This window comes from Anomalospiza imberbis, chromosome 12 (assembly GCF_031753505.1).
Source record: "Anomalospiza imberbis isolate Cuckoo-Finch-1a 21T00152 chromosome 12, ASM3175350v1, whole genome shotgun sequence".
Classification (NCBI taxonomy): Eukaryota; Metazoa; Chordata; class Aves; order Passeriformes; family Viduidae; genus Anomalospiza; species Anomalospiza imberbis.
This window is the reverse complement of record NC_089692.1, coordinates 8247251-8262669: the sequence shown is the minus strand read 5'-3', so window position 1 is coordinate 8262669 and position 15419 is coordinate 8247251. Positions and strand designations below refer to the sequence as shown.

The following is a 15419-nucleotide window of genomic DNA, read 5'->3' as shown; positions in this document are numbered from 1 at the left end:
TATGTAAAGTAGGTGTTTGTAATTTGTGTGAGGGGAACTTAGTGTAAAATAGGATCGTAGGGTTTTGTTGTGGATTTTTAGCATCTGTTTTAGGGATTGTACACAAAATTTGAGATTGCTGGTCTTTTCCTTTCGTGATGCAAGTGCAGAATACTGTGCTCTGCCCTATTATTGTGCTTAAATTGGAACTGATGCCACCGTGGAAGCACTGTGGTTCTTTTTTGCATTCAGTGCCTGTGCAGTTCTGAAGCAGCCTGCAGGCGCTCTATTGTAGTTCGCCTCGCACAACACTTGGGGCCCAATTTTGAATGGCTTATGCATTAAAGAGACATTTTCCTTATTTTTCTAAATGTTTAGTACTGTTCCATGAGGAAATTTGTAAATTTTGTTTGGTTTAGTACTACATTTTAAAGAAAACACTTTCAACCTGGTAGGTGATACCTGTGATACACGCTTGTGTCCGGTCATGAAGTGTATGTGTGTCTCTGTGTAGTTCACAAAATAAATTATACAATATATAGTCGTGTCTGGCTGTTGTTTTCTGGAATTTGACTAAGGCTTACAACTTCAAAGGTGAGGCTGGGCTCCTTTTTTGTGTTCAGAGAGGGGGACTAAACTATTGTGGCCAGCATTGCAGTGTAAGACTTGTGAGGCTCATCCTTTGTTTTAATCTTTAAGTGCCTCAGGAGTCATCCATAAAGGATATCCCAGTGGGGGAGTTGAGGTCTTGTGGACAGTTTGTGGAGGGGGCAGAGTAAAAATTCTGGAAAAATCTGCAGATGTCCTTTCAGGATTTCCACTTTTGTTCCCTTTGGCTAAAATAAGTCTTTGAAAATGGTGCTGTGGAAGTGGGTAAATGAAAGAGAACTACATGGGGCTAAGGAATGGTGATGTTCTTTTGGGAGTTCAAGGCATTTATACAGTTTGAGAAAGAGAGTGGGGAGCTCAGTATTTGATAAAATCTACTGGAGCCCTCTAATTTGTTGGAAATAAAAAAAAGGAAAATGGAAAAAAATTTAGGTTATTCCCATGTTTAATTTGCTAGACTGGTACTAATTCTGCAGTTCACTTACTGTACTAGTTAATTTCAATATCCACTCTGCATTCTTGATTTCAACAGGGGAGAAGGTGGATGCTGAGGGCAAAAGGGTACAGGATTGGAGGGGGTTTGAGTGGATCTTCGCAGCAAATTGCACATACCCTTTTCACAGCTGTACCTGAATACAACTCATGTAATTTTTTTAAATTATCCCGTGAGGTTTTTAATTGTGGGATTGTTTTTGCACTTAAGTGAAGCTTCTCAAAAATAATTTTTCTGTCAGATTTTATGAAACTAGATGGAAATCCTCTATCAGAAAATATGAAGTTGCAAGTAATAACATAAATAATATAGAAAGTATTTTCTAACAGCTTCTAATTTCAGGGTTACTTCATGCTGCAAGGTCACTTAAATTTCCAACAGGGCAGAATGCAGGTGCTCTAGAGATCCTGTCAGTCTGTAGACCCTGTTTTTCATTCATGCATTGCTCCCTGTGCAAAATCAAATGCAGTTTTGCTTACAAATCTTCCGCTTACTCCATAATCAGCTCTTTAAGCCAACTCAACTAACATTTCTGATTATTTTTAAAGGCACTGATTAAACTTCCCAAAATAGTCACAATTCCTCTTAAAATATCAACAGAAGTTTGTGCTTCCAAAAATTGGTCAGGATGAGGCCCCTAAAATTGCCCCGTGTATATTTCCATACAAGCAAACAATGTACAGAGAAGTGTTTCAATATTTTGAATAGTCTTTTGAGTAAAAACTAGTTCAGTTAAGTACCTTAGCTCTCTTCTGTGGGGACGGCTGTTTTACACAATAGAATTCCCTCTTACCGTTGTCTCTTTTCAGTGAGGTTCATTTAATATTTGTCCATGGTATCACCAACTGCAGTGCTTACTGAATGGTCAAGAAGGAAAAGTGCCTGTTCTAAGCAGATTCCAATCTAAGGATGGACAGCTAGACAGATAATATAAATGAGAATGTATAACAAATGCAGAAGAAGAAAGGGTTTGCTGGTGTGAGGGGGAGGAGAGATACTTCAGCATGGTGAAGCTGTATTTTAATCACTCCAAGGAGTAACAACAGGTTGCATTATGGCAGGTCTGTTATTTAATGCTAGTAGGGTTTTTTTGGTTTTTTTTTTTGTTAGGTGACTGCCATAAAACGTATTTATATGTTTGTGCATAAGAAACTTCATCCTTTCCATATAAAATGTTGGTTGTCCTTTCATATTGAAAGAAGGTGGGTTTATTTCAAACCTCTAAATCTCACTCTGGTCTAAAGCTGCCCAAATGGCATTTATACTGGTGACTTGCTTGACAAGGGTTCTTTGTGAAGGTGCAAATGTGCTGCAGTCTCCCTGCTGTACAGTTAAACTTTCTGTGAATAAATCATTTTAGTAGATTGGGCCAGCAGAGGATTGCTTGTAGTGCATTGTGTGTGATTTAATATTACGCTATATGCAATGCTGAAGCTTAGTTCCAAATCTCCCAAATGATGTAACACGTACCAAAGACTGAGTCCAGATTGTTTTAGCACCTAAAAGGCTGGCAGCAGCAATGCTAAAGTGCTTGTGACTCCTTAAACAATTTGAAATATTTTGTTTCTCATAAAAACTGTTTGCAATATTGACACTTTAAATTCCTGGCTGAGGCAGGACCAGTCCTGCACTGTTGTTGGATTCCCACCCCCTTTCCTGGAGAAGTGGATGGGCTGGTGCCAGTGTTGTCCCTCTCATTCAGGTCCCCTGCAAAAGTTCTGTGTAGACTTGTAGCAAACCAATTTATAAACAATGTGTTCACATACAGAGAGCAGCAAGAAAATGTCAGTAAACACTTTGGTTAGTGAAAACACAGTAAAATTATATGCTCAAAATTGAGTTATTCAGGTATTATTTTTTAAATTCAGTAGATTGATTCAAAGGAGAATGAATAATTAAAATAATTCTATTATTAAGGAATATTTACTGAAACCAGTACTGAAATTGATGAAATATTTAACTTTTTCTGTCCTCTCAGCAGGTGAGATAATTTTTTGGGAGGTACAAGAAAAGATGTTTAGTTGTCAGGGACATCAGAATTTATAAATCATTAATTAGAAGAAATGGACCCTGTGCTTTCAGTTTGTTGTCTGAGTCTGTGTGAGAATTAGCTCAAAATGTTACAAAAGCAACCTTTTGGACTGTGGCTAATGAAAGTTTTTGTAGTTTTAAAATTTGCTGTGGCATTTACAGTACTCAGAAATGGTTTCAAGGAGGCTTCTAAACAAATTTATAATTCCTTTATCATTCCTACGAGGGTGAATTGGCTGCCAGCTCCGATCAGGCAGACTCGGAGCTGTGCTCCCCTGTGCTCTGGGGCAAGGCGAGTGCGAGGGCGCCGGTGCCGCAGCTCTTCCTGGTGAGCAGGACCTGCTCCTGGGAGAGCTGGGCATGGAGGCACTGGGCAGGGCGCTTTGGGAATGCTGCTGGGGGGCCCTGAGGGGAGTCACGGGTGCTTTGTGGCCTGCAGCAGTTCTTGGGGCAAGAGGAGGCTGGTCCCTCCCAGTCAACTGCACCCGATTTATATTCTGGGCATGACGTTCTATGGTACTAAATATCCTTTGGCCAGTTTGGGTCACCTGTCCTGAACGTGCTCCCTCCCAGCTTTTTGTGCACCTGTTCCATGGCAGAGCACGAGAAACTGAGAACTCCTTGTTTTGAAGCAAACACAACTTAGCAGCAGCTAAAACATCAGTGTGTTATCAATATTATTCTCATACTAAATCCAAAACACAAGCACTAAACCAGCTGTGAAGAAAATTTATTCCAGCCAAAAAGTGGGCTTCTTTTCTTCTTTCCTTAGCTCAGTTTACAAAATTTTTTTTTTCTTTTGGTAAAAAATTTACAAAATGTACTTCTGTTCTTGTTCATCATCATTAACTTACCTTTCTATGTAATATATTTTTCAGGAAATCATCTCTTGAAAATAGTAAGTGTCAGCAAATATTTCAAATTTTCCTTTTTTGAGTACATAAAAATGAAAGTGCTTTGAATCCTTCAGTCTTTCAGGGAGGTGGAAAATATTGCACATTTTATTTTGATTCTAGTTAAGCTGTTTAATACTCTAAGGGTGGTAAAGAGAAATGTGGAACTTCAGAAATAAGGTTAAGCTGCACATGTTTAGAAAGAGTCCCTCCTTAAAAGGGCCTTCTAAGAATCAAGCACCATGATTCAGCAAAAGCTCTATGTTTTCTGTCTCTTATGTGAAAAACCAGGCATGATTCCTGGATTTTTGTTATTCATATGAAATAATGTGTACAATATGTTTTCAGCAATACTCTTCTATTGGTGGTATTTCCAGTGATCTTATGAAATTGTTCTCCTTTTAGAATACCAGATTTTTGTAGCACATGGACATGCAATAAGAGGTATGCTGGGGGAGAGGGGAACATGTCTTCACCCTAGAGCGGAAGTGGTGTAATATGTGAGTTTTTATTGAGAAAATGCTTGTTTTAAACTCTGCACCACACTCCTAAGGATGGCTTTATGTGTAGCAGCTATAGGGATATCCATTTATTTAGGGACGTCCATTTTAAGGACAGTATTTGATTATCACACCCTCTTTTAGTCACTTTTTTCACTCCCTTCCATCTCAGGTGTGCATCTGTGACATATGAGCATTACCCTTTTGCAGTGTGGGGAACCTGTCAGGTAAAAGAAGAGATGCCTTCGATCCCATATGAGCTCCTTTCTTGCTTTTACCTGGCTTTGTTTTCCTTTATAAATGGCTTGGTAGTACATCTAATATCTATTTCTTCCTTTTAAGTATTTATTACAAATGTACCAAGAAATCCTGGCTAGGTATGTATTATAGGAAACTGAAAAATTCTATGGATAAGCAAAGCTAGCTTTGACCTGCAGCAATATAAGACATACAGACATACAGAAAAATAAGGAAATAAGGCCTTTACACCATCTCTACTGTTGTAAACGAGAAGCAAAGAACATTTTGCTCCATACTTCCACTTCTAAACAGCTAATTAACTCTGCAGAGCCTTTTAGTTCCAAAACTGCAACTGAGAACCTGTAGTACAAGCAGAGGTATTCCCAAGCCACTGTCATATTTCAGTTGAAAGGTGTCCTGCAAAGAAGCAGCTGTTTGCCTCTAATGAAGACCCCTGGTTTTGCCATTCTGATCTTAATATATCCAGCCAAACTAACTATAGAGGTGCATAGATTAGACATTGGGAAGAAATTCTTCCCTATGAGGGCAATGAGGGCTGGGCACAGATTCCCAGAGATGCTGTGGCTGCCCCATCCCTGGCAGTGTCCAAGGCCAGGTTGGACAGGGCTTGGAGAACCCTGGGATAGTGGAAGGTGTTTCTGCCCATGGCAGGAGGTGGCACTGGATAAGCTTTGAGGTCCTTTCCAACCCACACCATTCTGTGACTCTAGGATAGTTAGGCTCAGACTCAGAAGAAGTCTGTGCCACACAGGTCCTTTTGGGATCTGAGCAGCTGACCCAGCACTGGGGGAAACACTATGCTGTTCATGAACTTTAGTATGAAATTAATTCAGAAAGGGACATGTGGCCTATGGGGAGGTTAAGAGAAAGTTTGGGCCAGCTTCCGTTCACACAAGTTATGATTGTGAGAATACAGGATTTTCTGAGTCACGCTATGGCTATGAAATTACAGCATCCTAGCAGGGCCAGCGTGTGCTCTTTAGGTAATTCTCAGACACCTCTGAAAGACGCTCTTCAACTTTGTTTTTAAATGTATTGCATGAGGTATTTGTGAGGTTCTAGTTAATTTGCTGAGAGTCAGTCCTGACTCCTGTAATCTCACCCAGTAAATGACAGGCTCATCTGTAGCAGCTATGGTGGGGTCTTGTGTTCACTGGAGTATACCAGCATGGGTCTGATTGCAGCCTGGAAATTAAATGGTGTTCTACCATTCACCCTGTAACCAACACAATTGCCAACACCTTCTGGCAATCAAGATGAATTCAATCATATTTGAAACCTACATGACATTTCAGCCTTGCTTGTTGTAAGGAGTTCTGAAATCTGCAGCCCTCCATGAAGTAAGCTGTTAAACTGACAGGTTTTCTTGAGAGTGAAGGTCTCATAAATTATGTCAGTTGCAGAGCTTCATTTCAGTCTAGTACAGTTATTCTGTGAGCCCGCGAAATGCTAACGCATTTGATCTAGTCCTAAGAATGTAGCAGATGTTTAATTACAGACTCATTCTGTAGGTAATTCATAGTAAAAAAAATTAGAATGTGGACTTGTGAACTTGGAGGTGGCCAGGAATTTCATCTCCAGGCAGTAGGCAGTTTTTTCCTACTTTTTTTTTTTTTTTTCCTTTTATTGTGATGGTTAAATAGGGCTAATTTCTTTTAGAAAGCTGTGTATGGATGCCACTATGTGAGATAATTCAGGAATGCTTGTGGATGAGCAGGACCTCCTTGCATGTTTGAAATTGGATGTCATTACTTCCCAGAAGACAGCTTGCAGCAGTGTTCTTACCTGGAGAGGAGCAGAGCCCTGATGGGGAAGGGACAGGTGTTTGTTACCCATTGGCCATTTTCAGACCTTTATTTTTAAATTAATATAAGTGCTTCTGAAAGTTTTAGAGACAAGAGTTTTGAAAGTGGCTGTCAGAACTGTCAGAAGAAAGCTGTGAAGACCAAATGCTTTTCCATGAACTGTTCACTGGTGTGTATATGTTATTGTAATGGCAGATGATGGAGAGATTAGTTTTATTGCCAGTTTTTCCTCTCTCTGCTTCACCCTTATGATTTACTGATTTTCTTTTTTTAAGTTGTCACTTTGTGCTGGAAGAATAAATTCTAACCCAATTCTAATTGTAGTACACCAAAGCAAGCCAAGGGTGTTTATTGTCCAGACACACATAGTTTTTCTCCTTAGAAATCAAGTGTGCACCTTTGTTTCATTATTTCTTCCTGGTAATGGACATTTTGTAAACTCCCACCTAAGGGCATGGCACCTCGAAAAAGGACTGTGTCAAGGTTAGTTGTAATGAGTAAAATATGCAAATTCAAATTAAAAATATTTTCTTAATCGAGGATGCATAAATTATTCCCAGTGGGCACCTAAGTGACAATAAATTTCACATGCCTGGGAATTAACATGCCCCACTTATATTACTTTTCTGTTCCATTAAAAAAATGCATTATTCATTTAAATGGCTTCCATTGTATTTAGCTTCTGAAAAAGAGATCAAACTACTATTTCAGGGCCTAAATTTGAGCAACGTATAAACCAATTTTGTGTATACTTTCATACTAAACTAAAAAATCTTAACATTTGACATGTCTTCAAAAGTACAAAAATAAAATCATACAAAAAACAGGTAAACCTACTCAGCTAATTGCTGTGATTCACTGAAATGATGTCAGCATTTCTGATACCTAATTTTGGAGTATCCAGGATCTTTGTGTACATTTGAGCTGGGGCTGCATCCCTGTTAAACCCACACTGTGGCCAGGCCATACAGTGCATGAGTGTATTTTGTCCTGTCCTCCTCCCAGGGATTTTTGCCTGTCCCCTGACCTGCCTCTGCTGGCAGTTCTGCTCTGTCCACCCCACGCAGGGCTGAGAGGGGACAGAAGAAGCTGAAGCTTGAATTTTCAATGGGGGCCAAAGGGTGTTTGAGCTGGGAATAGGCAGGAGGGAATGAAGATCTGTGGGGATGGCATATAGAGCTCTTGGCTGTCCCTCTGTAGCTGTCTTTTGATAATCTTTAACTACCAGTTTGCTCATGTGAGCAGCAGTTATTAAAAATGGGGGGTAGTTTATCTGCACGCTTTCCTCTTAGCTAAGCAGGTTTGAATGTCCAAGGGTTTCTGTGAGCTCTTACTCGGTGTACACTGAGCACATTGTATCTAATCATTCATTTTTTTCCAAGCCCTTGGAGGTGCTTATAATCCTAAGGATGCCATAGAAGCTCCGATTCTCTCCATGTAAATCATTTACAGTGGGATTTCAAAAGGGCTCAGCCTAACCTTGCTTCCTTAGAAATCAATTGTTAAGGTCCTTGTGACTTCAGTGGGAGTAGTTACGCCAACACAGAGTGCTTTGAAAATGCCTCCCTAAACTGTAAATGAGAATATACATTTGAGAATGTTGCAACCTAATTTTTAGACTGAGCGTGTGATGGTAGTAACAGAGTGCCCTAGATTTAGTGCTCTATCTACTTGATGATGTCACTTTGCCACCTTGTCTGAATTTGGCACTGTAATTCCTATTTACATGGGATTTATTCTTTTTGTCTGTTTGAGCTTTTGTTTTTATTGTAATGATCTTATCATTCCAGCTCTACACTGTACCCACACAAACATTTAAGAAACTCTTTACCCTAAATGTTTCAGTATACATAAACATGCTATACTTTCATGTATATATATATTTTTTTCTATTTTTCTGCTTGTACATGCTCAGAGACAAAGTACTGAAATTGATGAAATATTTGAACTTGCATGTTAAAATTTTTTTGCAGAGGGGTTTTTGGTTTTGTTTGTTTGGGTTTTTTCTTTAAAACAGCAAAATAAATATTTAAGTGGCCCTTTATAAACATTGGCATACTTCATTGTTCAATTATGACTGTAATATTAGAAATACTAAACCATGACATATTTTAAAGAATATTTCAAAAACTGAGTCTGGAGGTAACAGCTTTATTACTGCATGATGACTTGACCCATATTTCCTAACATGATTTCCCTACTGTAGCTCATTCATGTAAGTGTAATGATATCAGTTGACCTTGACAGCTAGACCTAAAAGCTTGTGGTTGCCCTGTTTTTTTAGGAACTTTTAGATTTTTCTTATTTTGGTTTTTCTTATTTCAGTTTTTCAGCAATTTCAAGAAATCCATTTTAAATATAGGATACCAAAAATTATACCAAGAAGGTATAGCTCATTCTAAGCAACCAGAATTTTTGCAATTCCTTTGAATCTTTGGACTGAGCATATTTTACTTACAGTTGCACAGTGATACTACTCTCTAGAATAATTCTTAACACCTTTGTAGCAGAAAAATAGTGCTAATTACATGGAAAAATGACACTCAAATACTTTAGTGAGAGATGACTTTGCTGTTCTTTTTAGAATTATTCTTAACCTTTAGTTCTGCCTGTAATTGAATAATTTTTATTTGATAACAAAAAATTTAAATCCCCCTTCTAGTAAATATTTTCCACTTTCCCTAAGTGAAATTTCTAACTTGAGTACCTTGGCTTGAAGACTAGGTCTGTTTTAGTGATAATGATGAGATTAATGCTAGGTATTTTAAAATCCAGTCTGTCAGAAACATTAGACTTCTGCATAATAATGTAAAGGGGACACTACCAGCTTTCCACTGAGCATGTCACTTTTAGCTCTGAGATCACATCTTCAAACTTGCTTTGAGCCCTTTAAGAGCAAACCTGAAAACCACCTCATTACTATGCATAGAAAAACTACTTTAATCACTTTGAGATTTCTAAAATGTATTTGTTAAAATCTTTCTCTCATTCTGAGGCTGATATCATTTGACTAAGGGCACTGAGGGAGCTTGACTTGAGAGGTATTGGGACATGAAAATATTGGAAATTCTTATAAGCAGTGTTTAAAATAGCTTTTCTGTAAATGATTTGGTTCACATAGAAAAAATGATTGTCTGGTGCTGTGGTTTGGCAAGCACTCTTGATGAATATGAATAAATTCACAGGTGATTTCACCTTTTATGAGTAACATGACCATGGTTTAAATTGTTCTAACAACTTTTCCAGCATCATGAATTCTCCCCTTCTTGTGTTAGCCAGTAGTGAAGGCAAGAGAGACACAGAGCTGCTGGACAGAGTCCAGTGAAGGGCCACAAGGATGATTAAGGCATTGTCTTTGTACCACCTATTCCCAGAGGAAAGTCTGAGACTGAGGGGACTGGAGAGGAGAGAGTTCAGGGGATTTTAGCAATGTACCTTCAAGGAAGGGTGTGAAGAACTCAGGGCAAGGCTCTTTTTGCTGGTCTCCAGCGACAGGACAAGAAGCAATGTTTTGCTCTTTGCTCTGTACCCGTGTGCAGATAGCCTAGATCCAGAGTCCTTCTTCCTTGTCAGCCAAGCTTAAACACTGCTCTGCACACAGGAGCTGCAGTGCAGCCCCTTTGGCCTTGCTGTGCGCCTCCTGTCCTGCATCAGCGGGCCCTGGGCTCGGGGGACAAGGGCTCAGGGCGAGGAAATGGCCAGAGAGCTCAGGAGCTGCTGCCCAAGGACTGCAGCTGATTCCACCATCCCAGTCTCATTCCTGTATCTTACAACCCTGAAGAGAGCAAAGCCAAACCACCAGCGTGCATTCCATGGCAATCCCTTTCAACATATGAAACCCATCCGCCCTCAAGCAGAGGAGATCCTTCCCACAGCTTCCCAAGGACAGACTCGTCAGTGCAGAGATGCTGGGGAGAATACCTGTCACGAGAGGGTGCAATGCTAAGAAGTAATTTTGTTGGCATCTCTATCTGTCCATAACAGATGCTAAAAGCGTCATTGAAGGGCAAAATACATGCTTTTGGGGTGTTGGTTAGGTATTAAAAAAAATAAGTAGGGAAGTTTTTGGTTTTTTTAAAATTTTTGTTTTCTTTGGCCTTGATGCTTTTAGTTTTACTCAATTATGATATTGAAGATATTTCAAGTAATGAAGGGGCGCTGTGATTGGTATTGAAAAGGCAGGTATTGAAAGAGACACAAGTTGTGCAACTTACTGCCTAGGAAAATGGGCTTTATATTGCTTGTTAGAAGTTAATGACAACTGAAAATTTTACAAGTGTTGATTATTATTGACAACAGATTTTGTTATCAAACAATCCCATAGTATGAAATTATTTTATGAAATTACATTTATATGATCATTTTATTGGAGACAGTTTGAAATTGCAGAGGACCTGAAAGACTGAGTTCTCCTTCTATGGAAATACTCCATACTTGAACACTTAATTACCTGAAAGAGGAGGAAATCTTTTGCCTATTAGAGACCTTTATATAAGCCTGGTTCAGCCAGATAAATAGGTTTCTAGATTTTGGGCTAGATACTAATAAAGACACCTTTCAAATATGAGAATCAGCATAGAGGACTTGAGGAAAAATCATTATTAGAACGACTTCAGGCTGAATGCAAACTGAAGTTGCAATGAAATTTAGGGGTAACACTGGTATGATGTATTTGATGCAAAAATATTTTTTCCCTGAAGTTCAGAGCAAAGTGATTTAAGTTTATTTTTTGTTTGGGTTTTTTTTTTTTGTTTGTTTCTTGTGTTTTTATAATTTTGTATATTGAAAAAGTAGTTTGTTTACCTCATAAGCAAGGAAAGGAAAGCAAATGATAACTGGGATAAAAGACACTAGTGGTTGCTAAATATTTGCTGCTCTTTGATGGGCAAAGTGTGGAGATCTTGGATTTGGTTTTAGAGGGGCAGAAGTGTTGGTGTTTCGGTGGGGCTTGCTTGTTTTATGATTCAAGTGTTGTAGGTTGTTGGGTTTTATTATTATTTTGGAAAATAGATATTTACCATGAGAAAAATAGTCTTTATTTCTAGTTTTATTTAATAACTGGCACAGAGTTCTGTGGGTAGATTTACTCATAGACTGGATATTAGGCTTATGAAATGTTAATACAGCTCTTCAAAATATTTTGATAGATGTTAATATTGAAACAGCATTGGAAAATAAGGGAATATTTCAACATAACTAGCCCTTGTAGTTTGATCACCTGATCCAGTATTTTTGAATCCTTGCTCTTGCTGGGCTGGAATATGAAATTAAGCATTCAGATCTGGAAACCCCAGTCTCTGGAGAATTTTGCTCTTTTGGAAAAGGCAACTCTGTCAGCACAAAGGCTTTTCTGGAAGGCATTTCAATGAAGATACGAAACTGTAGAGGCCACATAGAGAGAGGGAGAGCAGGGAAGAATTAAGGAAGTGTGTGGGTGAAAAAATGCTAGAGAAACAGTGGGCCAACCCCACTATTTTTGTACAAAGTTGGGTTAAGCAACCCTACAGTATGAAAAATTATTGAAAAAATACCACAAAAAACAGTAACAAAAATGTTTAATATGTTACTATTGAAATGAAGATGGCACCTGCTGACTTGCTTTCCTTTTATGTGCAAATCTGTTTTTTATAATTCCATTTCTGCATGATTCTACTAGTTTAAGAAAGTTTTAATACAGGCTTGAAATACCTTCTAATTGAAGTTGATTAAAATATGTTTCACTGTTTTTGTGTGGTCTCATAGAATACATTTTTGCATTTAGCATTGGTGATTTTTATTTTTGTCTACATAGTGTAAGCCGTTCATGTAACTTCAATGTGTGCTGGATTAGCTTCTACTGTTAACATTCCTTTTTATTTCCAGTTGCTGGAATTATTGCAGCTGATTTTGCCCCAGGCACAGTTCACTAGGGAGTTGGTACCTGGGGTTCTGTTGATATCCCTGTCACTGGCAAGGTAAGGAGAGGTTGACTTGCATTCACTATGAGTAGCAGGCTAGAAATAAATCATTTTAATATGCTTTCTGAAGATAAAAAATTAGGAGGGGCAGTGGGTGTCTTGCTGATTATTTATATGCACACCAGTAGTAACTGGGAACCTTGACTGTGGTTTTTGAAACAATATTCTTTCTTACTGACGTATTGAGAAACAGCTCTTGCTCTCACACTGAAGGAACTAACCTATTTCAACGGGAGTATTTTATGTATGACAAATCAAAATGATATTTTTTTCCTCGGGAAAAAATACGCCCTCCTACATGAATATCGGTAACAAAGAAAATTTACCACTGAAGTACAAAATTTTAGCTTCTTCTCCATTCAACAAGTTTCTTATGTGGCATCTCAAAGCTGGTTCATGAAAAGCTTGTGTTCCTTGTGTCCATTTAATTGTTTGTTTTGTTGCTAGCTCTGATGATGTTGGATCAATAAAATATCTTGACTTTCAGAAGCACTTACTAATTCCCTTTTTTTCCTAATAGCATGTAAGGAGTTACACAGCTGAATGACATTTGTTTAGATAGTTGTGTAATGTGAATATCTTTTAAAAGAAGAGAGCACTGAAAATGAGCTCTTTTTTAAAAGGATTCAGTTTTGACAAGTCTGTGCTTAGTGTTTGAACACTTGTGAAATTATTTCCTTGCAACAATGCCATATTTAGCACACTAATAAAAGAGAGGAAGGAAAGTGGATCTTTGATAAGCTAATTATTTTTGGAACTTGCATCAGAGTTTAGTAAATCAGCATGCTGCATCTGCAGTGCTAACCAAACTAATCTAAAATACTTGCCTCCCTGTGGAGGTATAGAAATGTCATAGTCTGTGGAGACCTGCACTGCATTTATGCAGGTCTGCCTTTTCTGTCATAGATTCAACAGACCTTTCCAGAGAAGAGCTACAGTACTTTAAACAACCTTAATGTGGGGTTTTAAGAGATTAATGAATATCAGCCTTGTACTAAATAAATCTTTATCACTTGCTTTACCTACTGCAGTAATTGCCTCTGTGCAGTGGAACCCATTCAGTCTGTCAGCTTGCCATTAATCTCAAATACATCTTTGACAAAAGAATCTGCCTTATCTTCATTTTGGTTGTGTCTGTGTTTGTATGTGAGCTCTGGCACTTAATCAGGTCATCAAAGTACTGCATATGAATATGTTTAATTGTATGAACGTTATATGTTTGAGGAATTCTGACCTCATGTAACAAGATTTATAAATTAACAAAAAACCCCAGGGCTTCCAAATCTGTTTGTTACAAGTATGTACCTATTCCTGACACCAAATGAAATGTGATAACAGATATGAGGGACATGACTGTACAATGTGAGGTTTATGCAAGCAAACAATATGTGTGTCTTGCCTGTGAAAACATCCTCACTGGCCCTCCCCCCCAAATAACAATAATTTGGATCATACCATAGACAGCTTTGTGTGCATTTATGTTTACAGATTATGGTTTCAAAACTGATTTTTGTTTACCTGAGTGATAAACCCCCTATTTTAATATGGTTATCAAGTTATAATTGAGAATCAAGCTGCTGTGATATCTAATTAATGCACATATTTTATACCTGCTTTATAATGCAAACAATTTAAATTTTTATTTAGCCCTAATAATACAGTGAAATTAATTATATACTTCCATGTCAATTTAAATTCCTTTAAGCAGTTTCTGAATTAAAAAAAAAAAGTATTTGTTTATTTATTATTTCTGGAGTATTTTCAGACTCTTGTGAAAAAACTGTCTGCTTTCTGAGCTCACAACTAAATATGTAACCAGAAGTCAGGTATTTTTGGATTAACAAGTAAGGATAAATTATATAAATGGATTAAGTTCTCCCTGAAAAGGATAGAGGTTTTGGAGGAATATAATTCTGTATGTGGAAGGAGCCTTGCAGATTTATTCAAGTAGCTCATATCTGCACAGATAATTGTGCAGCAAAAATTGAGTAAGAACATGAAAAGGCAAAGATTGAGTACATAAACAAAAACATGAACTTTAACATGAGTCTGAAATCTGGTAGTTTTACACTGGCAGCCTTAAATTAAGTGCCATTTTGGATTCCTTCCCAATAGGTAGGATTCAGATGAGGGTGTGATGTACTCATTAACTTCGTCAAGGGAGATGATTAACAACTTCACTTAAGCTGTTTAACCTCAAAGGCTAGGGAGGAAGATGACCAAAACCTAAAAAAACCCCGAATTTGCAGGGCGTAAAGCTCCCTGTGGATTGAAATATCTGCTGTAAGTGTTGCTGAACTAATGAGTGTTGAAGTCATCAAGAATGAAGTACTTCGTAATTTATTAAAAATTAACCTATTTAGCTTAGGTTTTCCAAATGGAGGTCTTAGGGGTTGTTTCATATTTTGAGTGGTGCCCATGGTTAGTAACTGCTGTAGCTGTGAGAACAATGTAGGCAATGGCTCTGTGGGGTAGCAAGGAGGTGGGGACCATCAGCGTGGTTTGATGCAGTGAGACTGGGGAGGGCTCCCAGCATTCTGTGTCTGCATGGTGCCATGCAGATCCAGTCCCAAATCAGCACCGAGGAGCCAGCTCAGCACTGACCCCATGGGCACCGTGCTGCCTCACACAGGAGGAGAAGGTGCTGCTCTTGTCTTGTGCTTGGACCCAGCTTGTTCTGTGCTCATTTGAAGACTTTGTCCTCCCTTGCACAGCTTAGACATGATCTACTCAACACCACACTTAAAATTAGGAGACCTGGGTTCTCCATTTTCACCTTGGGCATGTTTCTCACATCACAATATTTCTGCCCTTCGCTGCCTTTCTCTAAGCACATTGACACAGATCTGGAAATCATTATGTAGAAATATTAAGTAATATCATTGCTAAAC

The 15419-nt window shown here is 38.3% G+C and overlaps 1 long non-coding RNA gene across 4 annotated transcripts in view; it reads left to right on the top strand.

Annotated features, from left to right (window-relative positions):
- Window positions 1–15419, top strand: part of LOC137481146 (uncharacterized) — a 91785-nt gene that overhangs the window by 35384 nt on the left and 40982 nt on the right. For all 4 annotated transcript variants that reach the window (XR_011003351.1, XR_011003352.1, XR_011003349.1 and 1 more), the window contains one exon: window positions 12434–12525. This is a non-coding gene — a long non-coding RNA (uncharacterized lncRNA). The remainder of the gene's footprint in view (window positions 1–12433; window positions 12526–15419) is intronic.